General features: G+C 34.4%; 1 long non-coding RNA gene across 1 annotated transcript; it reads left to right on the forward strand.

The window, feature by feature from the left end:
* Nucleotides 1-2,391: 2,391 nt before the first annotated feature.
* Nucleotides 2,392-4,994, forward strand: LOC145804491 (uncharacterized). The gene is made up of 2 exons (XR_014346295.1): nucleotides 2,392-4,702; nucleotides 4,792-4,994. It is a non-coding gene; the product is annotated as an uncharacterized LOC145804491 (long non-coding RNA).
* Nucleotides 4,995-9,518: the final 4,524 nt, after the last annotated feature.

Below are 9,518 nucleotides of genomic sequence, written 5' to 3' on the forward strand. Positions count from 1 at the left end.
GGGACCTTAGACATTATGAAAATATTAGATGTCCTTTATGCTATAAAATCTTAATACGAGGGACCTTAAAAAAAAAACTCCTTAAATGAATCATGAATATGATAGTTTTAATTTTTGTGTTTATGTTTTTTCTTTTGGTTCAAATTATTGAATTACATATCAAACTTTACCCTCTTTTTTTAATTATAAAAATCAAAATTAAAATAATTTTTGAGCATATTGTTTGGTAAGATTAAAAGTTCTAAATTTCATTGTTACTATTTAGATATTTCAACACTTCATGTTTAATAATTAAAATTTTCATTGTTACATTTACACTTCATGTCAAAATTTTCAATACTTAATAACATAGTTGTCAAATCAGGAATCAAATCGTGAATCGAAACGGCTATGTACCGAATCGCGAATCAAATCGAATCGAATTGTAATTCGTAAAGATTTAGTCACTTTGTCTAAATTACATAGAAAAACATATTTATATACTTAGGTATTATAAACATGAAATATTTAGACTTAAATTAATAAAAATGTTAATTTACATGATGATCACGTGGTCTAAATAGGTAAGATGTGGGTCCGAGCCCCACTCTGATCTATGATCCTCTTTATATTTATGCATTTATGATATAATTTATGTAAATCCACATCATATATGGCAATCCACATTCATTATAATATGATTTTATGAATATATGATCATGAATAAAGATCATAACTTCACAAGTTCTAAACTTTTCAAAACTCTAATCTATACTTGTAACTTGTGTGAAAAAGAGACTACAAAAACAAAAGTTAGATTAGACAAATTAAAAAAAATTCCAAAAAGTCTTCATTTCTTCATTAGTCAATCTTTATCATCTCCAAGGTCAATATCGGAGTTATCCTCTTCATCATCATCTACCATAGTCACTTCATCAAACTCTTTTTCCTCTCCCTCTTCTCCACCTTCTATCAATTCAACTTCATCATCATCTTCAAATATTTTTCTTTTTCCTCTATTGGCATTTAAATTTCTTGGTCCTACATTAAAAAAAAAAAGAAAAAGAAAAAAGGTTACGAATGAGCAAGTGAAGGTGAAAACATAGAAACTAAATCTTTGAAACTAACTTATTTCAAATATAGAATTATACTTTTTTTCTCTTTTTGCTAGTTGTTACTTCATCATCTTTGAAGCTCTCTTGGATGTCCATCCGTGAACGATCTTCAATTAGACATGGATCCTATTTCTTGGTAATCCATTCATCATCAGATTCCATATCCGGTAAATAAATATGATCATAAGTCTGACCCCTTTCTTGTTTCTTAATTTGCCTAAACTCAAGTTGAATGTTATACTTCACAAAAACCAAAGCATTCAACCATTATTACTCCAACTGGATTCTTTTCTTATAGTGCACATGATAAAAAAATGCTCTAATTTCTCTCACACCCAGTGGCACTGCAAGTAAGGCTTAGCCTCCGTTTGGGAAGTGGGTTGGCTTTTTGGCTTTTTGGTTTTTTTGGCTATTTTAGCCTGAGCTAAAAAGCTTGGTTTGGGAAGGGCTTTTTGGCTTTTTTGACTTTTTTTGTGAGAGAATAGTGTAATGATTATGGGTTGGATGTGATGTTTTGTTTTTTGTGGCTAAAATAGCCTATTTTGTCTTTTGTGATTAAAATAGTCAAAAAAACCCACTTTAATTCTTCCCAAACGGACCCTTAATACTCTAATAGCTACCTTTTGAAGCTTTTTGCACTCTTCTCTATAACTTTCCTACCATAGAGCTATAATGGTGGTTTTTAGGAAGCCGTGGGATAGGCTATTTTAGCCCGTTTGTCGAAAAAGCAAAGTAGCCTCACTGTAGCGGAGGCTGTAAGAGCATCTCCAACCCATCCTTCATATCTTCAAATATGAAGGATGGTCTCCTCCAACCCACCCTTCAAATTCATCTCCATTTGGGAGGAGAATGAGTTCATCCTTCATATTTGAAGGGAGGATGAAAAAATGAAGGATTCCTCCAAAACACTATTCATTTTGTATTTCTTATTATATTACAAATAACTTTTAATTTGTAAATTTAATTTTTATAAAATTGACATCATTAAAAAGTATAAAATCATACCTTTAAAATGAGTATAATATTAAATATATTTTACAAAAATTTTAAAATTAAATATTTATTAATGAATAAAAATTACTTTTTGAATAGAGTTTGAATGAGGGAAATGAAGGTTTGTGATTGGAGTTTGAATGAATAGTGACCTCCTCTATATTTACTTTCTGAATAAAAAACATTATTTTCATAGTGAGAGTATTGCATTGGAGATGCTCTAATGAGGTTGTCCAGCTGGATGCCACTAGCGGATAAAAAGACTATTTTACCCTAGGGGTACACATACGCCTCATATCAAGATCAGACCAACAACTGAGGAAAAAGGCTCTCATTGCTCTCGTGTCTCTCATCTCTCGCAAATGGTGAAGAAAGGGTTTGAAGAACACCAGCGTATCTCTCTCCAGCGGATCTGTAGCATAAAGACCACGCAGTTGACTGTCTTGCTCGCTGATCGTCGAAGACCTACGCCAGGTAGGGTATATTGACCCAATTTCTGTTCTTCGTCTTCCTTTTTCAACTATCTGTTGGTGGTTTTTTATACCACTTTGATGCGATCGCACTATAATTTGGGCCCTGTTCATGGTATTTTGTTGTACATGTACCGATTTGCACCTATGAACTTTTTTTCCCAATTTTTTTTTATTTTTTTTTCCATTTTCTAGTTCGGAATTTGGTGTTTCAGTCAAAAATTGGGCAAAACAACCCAAGGACTCTGTTGTTGTTTAACAACCGTATTCTGCTACAATTTTTTTTCCCCTTCAAAATCTGTTGTGCATTTGAAAAATGTTTAATTTTATTTTTCAAAATCTGTTCTTAAAAATCAGTTCAGCAAAGATGGATGCTTCCTACAATTCAATCTTGTGTTCTCAACATGTTTCCCATTTTTTGGGCAAAACCAATCTGCTAGTATCCGTGTACCATGGATGCCCTTGATATGTAAATTATTATTATTTTAAAATTTTGTTTACAAACTTTGTTGTCGAAATACACATTTGGGTTTTTATGTTTTCAAAATTTGTTCTTGAAAATGTTGTGGTATGAGTACAACAAAATTTTGCTATGCCAGATTTGGAAAATTTTGACTTTAATACACAATTTTTGTTAACTTAGGCCATGTTTGTTTGGGCGGATTGGAGTAGCATTCCCATGACTAATAGTCCTAGGACTACAAATCCGTTGTATTATGTATCCTATTTTAACTAATAATAAAGTTTAAGATAATTACTCCGTACTTCAATTGTTTAACCAAACATCGGATTAATAATTTTATTAGACTATTAGTCCAATCCCAAACTCATGTCCACCCAAACAAACATGACCTTAATTTCTTGTGCAAATTCTGTACCCAGATTTACGGCAACATAACCCAGTGAATTTGTTGTTATGTTGCTGATATGAATTTTTTTTAAAAAAAACATTTGTAGTTGCGCAAAACCTGTTGGGCAGTTGTAATACTGTTTTTATTTTTATTTTTTATTTACTTATTTATTTTTTTGTAACTCTGTTCTTGTTAATCTATTCGTCAAACAGATTTGCAACGTACAATTGAATAATTTCCTTGGCAGTAGAACATAAAAAATAAAATAAAAATTGTGACTTTGCAGAAATTGGAGCTAACATAGTTTTGACGTGAAAAGTACATGTTCTTCAGATTTTCCTTTTTTGAATATGTTATGCTGTTATGTTACTCCATTTTTTTGCATTTGGAAAATCTGTTTGTCGAACTCTGTTATGCTCTGGTGGTTCAGTTGCTGGTGTTTGTCTCAAAGCTGTTGTTAGAACTTTGTTATTGAAATTGATTCACTTCTAACAATTGAAAACCAAGGTTATTTGGTTACCTATGATTTACATTTTTTTGTTATATTATCACTAATCTGTGTTGCATATTTGTGTTTTCAAATCTATTCTGCAGTTATGCAATAGTGGTTTTTTTTTCTTCCTACTCTACTTTTGTGGATCTGATCTTCATTTAGCTTTGCTTCTTACAATTAAATAAATTGGTAATGAATTAAAAATATAAATTACCTGTGTTACACTATATTTTTGGTTGGCAAATACCACTAACAAGTTCTGCACCGTTTTGGTTGGCAAATATGTTGTGCGTAGTACTGTGTTTTTTTATTCACATATGTTCTTGTACATTTGTTCACCAAACAAAGTTTGGAGTTACAGTTTCATTTCTGAAATTGGTACAAAAATATAAATTGCAGGTTTCACAAAACATGAAAATTAATAAACATCGTTCAGTGCATGTCATAAAGGACCTTGGACCATCCTATGTTCCGTTAGTAACAAATTTGAAAACATAAGTAAGTGTTGATAACAATTGACGGGTAATGGTGATTTCATTCATGTAACCCTGAAATCCTTAATACCCTGAAATTCGTGGGCTATCCCTGGTTGAATTTGTACACACTTTTTCATATCATTATCGCCTTTTTCTCTTCGGCGTTGTACCCAATTCCAAAACATCAGATGGCTTCCTCTAAGTCCACTGCCACGTCGACATGGCCACGATGAATGTGTGCTTGTGGCTATGGCCATTGTTTTGTGAAGGTATCAAGATCTCACAAAAATCCTGGCCATGCATATTATGTTTGCCCCTGCTCGTGGTGAGTTTTAACAAATTATTATTTCTTAGTCCATATGTTTCAAAATTGTAATTCCAAAACTAATCAGTGTTACATTTGTTACTCATCAGCAATGCGTTAATTGGATTGGTTGGTGTGACAAATCAGGGAGACGGAGCCCCGATCATGACTCGACCACAACCAACGTTAGGCAGTTATAGGCTGATGTCATGCAAATTTGTAATACTTTGCGTGTAATGAAAATAGTGATTTTTGTGTTGTACATTGTGGTTATCATATTATTAATGCGTATTATAGCTCGACTTTTCGTGTCTCCTTTCGGAAGACGAATAAGCCCTATAGTATCGGACTCCCTCGGTTCTGAATTTGATCTCACAAGTGCAATGTGAAATAGATAAACACCAAAGAGTTCAAATTTGGTAAAATCTTTTTGAAAAATCAATTTTGAATCAAAATACCAAAAAAGAAACTGTTTTTTAGATACAGAGTCGCCACTTAAATATTTTTTGAAAAATTTAGAAAACCCAAGACTCGTGCCAAAGGCCACATGCTCGTTATTACCAAAGTTGTCTCGGCTGGGGAACTTAGGTAGGAGAGGAGAAGGTCATGAATTGAGCACCCTTACTGGCCCGATCAAAGATCGGCCTATACTATTCATGATGTGATTCTTATTTACATTATATGTTCTTGTTCTGATTATTAGCTATATTACTATGTAACACATACAAGTATAGACTTATTTGCAAAAATTGGAACATTTGATTTCATGTTTGTTTTTTGAAAATAGTTTATAAATGTGCCATTAGAAAAAGTGGGTTTAAATGCACATTAATCAAAGCATTCCAATTCAAGCAATTAGTTTTCATCCACAGGCATTTAAGCAGTTTATCAATTAAGCACTTAGCCTCATGCCAAGCATGCTAGACATGGCAATAACCACACTTATGTGACTAAAGGCTCACCTAGTACTCCAAGCCAAAAAGATGAAAGAGTAAGAAAACATGCATGTCCCTAACTGATGCAATATGACTAATGCAACACATGTGATATGCAATCCAAATAGGCTCGACTACTTAACATAACATGCAAATTAATTGGATAGCATGCGGTCTAAGCACGTATTCAAAGAAGTATTTTCAACTAACAATGCAAGTTAGAATGATTCACCGAGCCAATGCATGCAATACAAGTGGATGCAAACATGGAGTATCCTAAATGAAACATGATACTCTAATCTAACCATTATAAGCAGATAAATAAAAGGGAGAAAGACATAGGGTTGGATGACATATACGTTATTACAACATTTGTGCCCTCACGAAGGAGGGTCCGAATGAATAAACTAGCTAAGTTAAACTACTTAACTAATTAGCTAACTATTACAAACCGACTGAAAATAAATTAACCAACTATTCTAAGCTAATTATCTAATTAATTATTACAACAACTAATTAATTAACTATTCTAGCTAACTAATTAAATAATTACTTCAACAAATTAACTAACTAATTAATTACATCAATTAATTAATTATAACTAACTATTCTAACTACTTCGCCTCGGGAAACAAGGAATGCTCGTGCATGCGTGGATTTTCACCTAAAAAAGCCATTGCCTATTGTCAGAAGGCCTTTGTTGCACACTAGAACACTTACACTATTTTCACCTCAGAAGGAGCTCTGCTCTGTTTCAAAACAGACACTGCCTGATTTTGCAAACGTGGACGGCCGGCCAGAAGTGGTGGCCTGTCGACCACTGTTGCCTAGTTCTTCCTGCTGCAACAGAGAGCAAATAGAGTAAGCACAGGGTATTCTCAAGGGTTGTTTGCACAACTCACAACTCCTTATCATCAAGCAGCTCAAAGGAGTGGTAATTTTGAATCACAAACCATCAATCCAAGCAATTTTATTACATGATAGCCTATGAACCAAAGTGTGCAAGTTTAATGAATGCAACAAAACAAGACTCTCAAAACCACCTCCCTATGATGAATGATCAAGGGAAGTAGTTGACAATGAATCTTGAGCCATTTACGTCACTAATGAGTATGAAACGCCTCAAGACTCAAGGGTTCAATGAACGTCCGATTGAACCCAAACCAAATTATTATCTTGCACCTTTTTTTAGCCTCAAGTTTTATTACTCCATTTTAATTACCAACCATTCCTTAGTAAATTAAGTCCAAAGGTGAGCTTTAAGTCCTCTAATGGAAAGAAACATCAAACCAAAAGTTGTATTAGGCATGAGAGAAGTGTCATGCCGTTGGTAATAAACCCCTTAAGGGATTAAACCATTAAACACAAGACCTCAATCTCATGCTTTAAACAAACAACTAGTTTGAACCAACTTCCAAAGCAAGGCAAAAGCCAAGAAAGGAGGGAGGTTGCAGAGGTGATTAAAGGTGATCACAAGTATGGAAAGCCATAAATAAATACTATCAACTCAAATAAGATGGTGTCTAATTCCTAGAACACCAAACTTATGAGGACAATTACACTATAAGCATGCAATACAAGACTCAAATGCAATGAACAACAAAAAACAGTCCTAAATAAGTTCTAAAACATGCTGGAATTAAGACAAAAATAGCTAGAACAATAAGCTAAAACATAGAGCATGCTAGGCTAGTAAGTAAGACACAAGGAGGGGAGGCTAACCCCTCCAATTTTGGACTTCAAACCATATTTTTAGCCACTAAAATAACTTTGAAAATTAGTGTCTAAAAGCTCAAAAAAAGATAGTGTAAAGGTGGGAAACACAAGGGTAAAAGCCTTGAGAGCAAGGTATAAAGAAGGGTGAACCACCCCTCAACCCTTATTGGCCTTAAACCACAAGTTTCTTCCAAAAAATACAGAATTTATACAGCCCAAAAACAGTGGGAAAACAGTAAGAAAAAGAGTATTCAAAGCAAGTAGAGAAGCAAAGCTTTATACCTCTTGAAGAGGAGAACCTTTCCAAGCAACAAAACCACACAAACACACCCTCAAGAGCTTAAAGAAGGCTCAAAAGTACCTCAACTCAAAGATAGTAAGGTTTGGTTAAGGATGTATAGGCAAAGGGTCAAGAAATTTCAAGAGAAAGAGAAAATATTTGCTTTAAAATTTTTCTAACCTCTAAAGCAAGAGGGGAGGTCCTCTATATATAGAAAAACATCCCACTCTCTCAGAAATATCAATACATACACGTGTAAGAAGGTGCATGCATCTGTGCAAACAGCTGGGACAGCTGGCAGAAAAATATCTACAAAACACACTTGTGGCTAGCAGGCCACTACATCTGGCTGATAGGCCACATCAATGGTCAACAACCAATAAGAGTGGCTAGTAGCCAATAGTGGTGGCCGGCAGGCCTCAAGGTTTTCCAGGCTTGAAAAGTTAGGGTTTTAGTCCAAAACAAGGCAAGAGGTGTGTGGGGTTTGAAGGCTCAAAATTGTGGCATTCTGCTGAGGACTTCGAGCTCTTAACAAGCATATACATTCATCATTAGGTGTGCAACCGATGGTGCCCAAGTCGTAAGGGCAGTAAAAAATGGGGTGTCTACACGTATGTAAACTCCGTTGCTAAAACTTTTATTTATTCTTGTACGTAAGCTATGTGCATAACAAGTACATGCATTGTCATGGTGTTATGTAAACGCTACCTTCTATTAGTAATTATCTTAGTGGTTTTGTTATACGTTGTCTCTCTTTTATTTTGCACAACGTATTGGTTTTGAGTTTATTGTCAACATTTATTCGGCAACTGCATGCTAATGTGTAAACTACCTCATCTCATATTAGTGTAATGGTTGCAACATGGTCCTCCCCTCGTACACCGTCTAAAAATAAAAAGGTTTGCCCATTGGGCCATGAAGGTTTTGTTCATGACTTGGAACATGCACGCAAAGCAACATGGGACAGTGCATCCACAAGAATCTTCTTAGAGTGTGTTAGGGATGAAATCTTAGTGGGACGTAGGGTAGGTACAACCATCACCGTAGCAGGGTATAGGGAAATTGCATTGAAATTTGCAAGGCGCACGGGTAGACATCATGAAATGAAACAGTTGAAGAACAAGCAACTTGCTTTGGAAAAGGAATGACAAGCTTGGTACAAGTTGATGGACAACAGTAAGGGTGTCACCGGCATTAGGTTTGACAGGGAAATTGGGTTGTTCACAGCGTCGACAAAGTGGTGGGAAAAACTGAAATCAGTATGTGACGCTTTACATTAATTGTACGGATTATATTTCTATCACTCGCAATGTCACATTTACTTGTTAATAAATTGTTGATTGATTGTCCCATGTTATTGTTAATCCAGTTACATTTTTCAATACAATACTTTGTTGTTCTTATTTTTTATTAATTTGTTTTCTCATTTTTATTTGCTGACGAACAAAATCGCCTACAAATTCAAGACCAAACCACTGGAGCACAAAGATTTGATGCGTGTAATGCTCTGAAATAATTATAATAAACCAACTATAATGATAATTAAAGATTTGATGCGTGTAATGCTCTGAAATAATTATAATAAACCAACTATAATGATAATTAAATAACAACATAAATCAGAGTACGATATCCTTCCATTTCATGAAATTCAGTTGTACAAAAGAGGTGGCACATGCGAATATACATTCATAAGTCCTAACCCTGAATCTATAGCATGTATCAACAACAAAAATAAGAAGTACAAGTTAAACAGATAATGGAAATGCCCTGAAGGCTACAAATTTCCAAGACAATGCTTGGTTACATCAAAAGTGAGTCTTAGGCTTAATACATATAAAGCCCTAAGCTTGTACAAACATTAAATACAAAATAACAAAACTGAGCCTTCAGCTCCAGTCCTCCC

Source organism: Camellia sinensis, chromosome 12 (genome assembly GCF_055761805.1).
Source record: "Camellia sinensis isolate YWXY chromosome 12, ASM5576180v1, whole genome shotgun sequence".
NCBI lineage: Eukaryota > Viridiplantae > Streptophyta > Magnoliopsida > Ericales > Theaceae > Camellia > Camellia sinensis.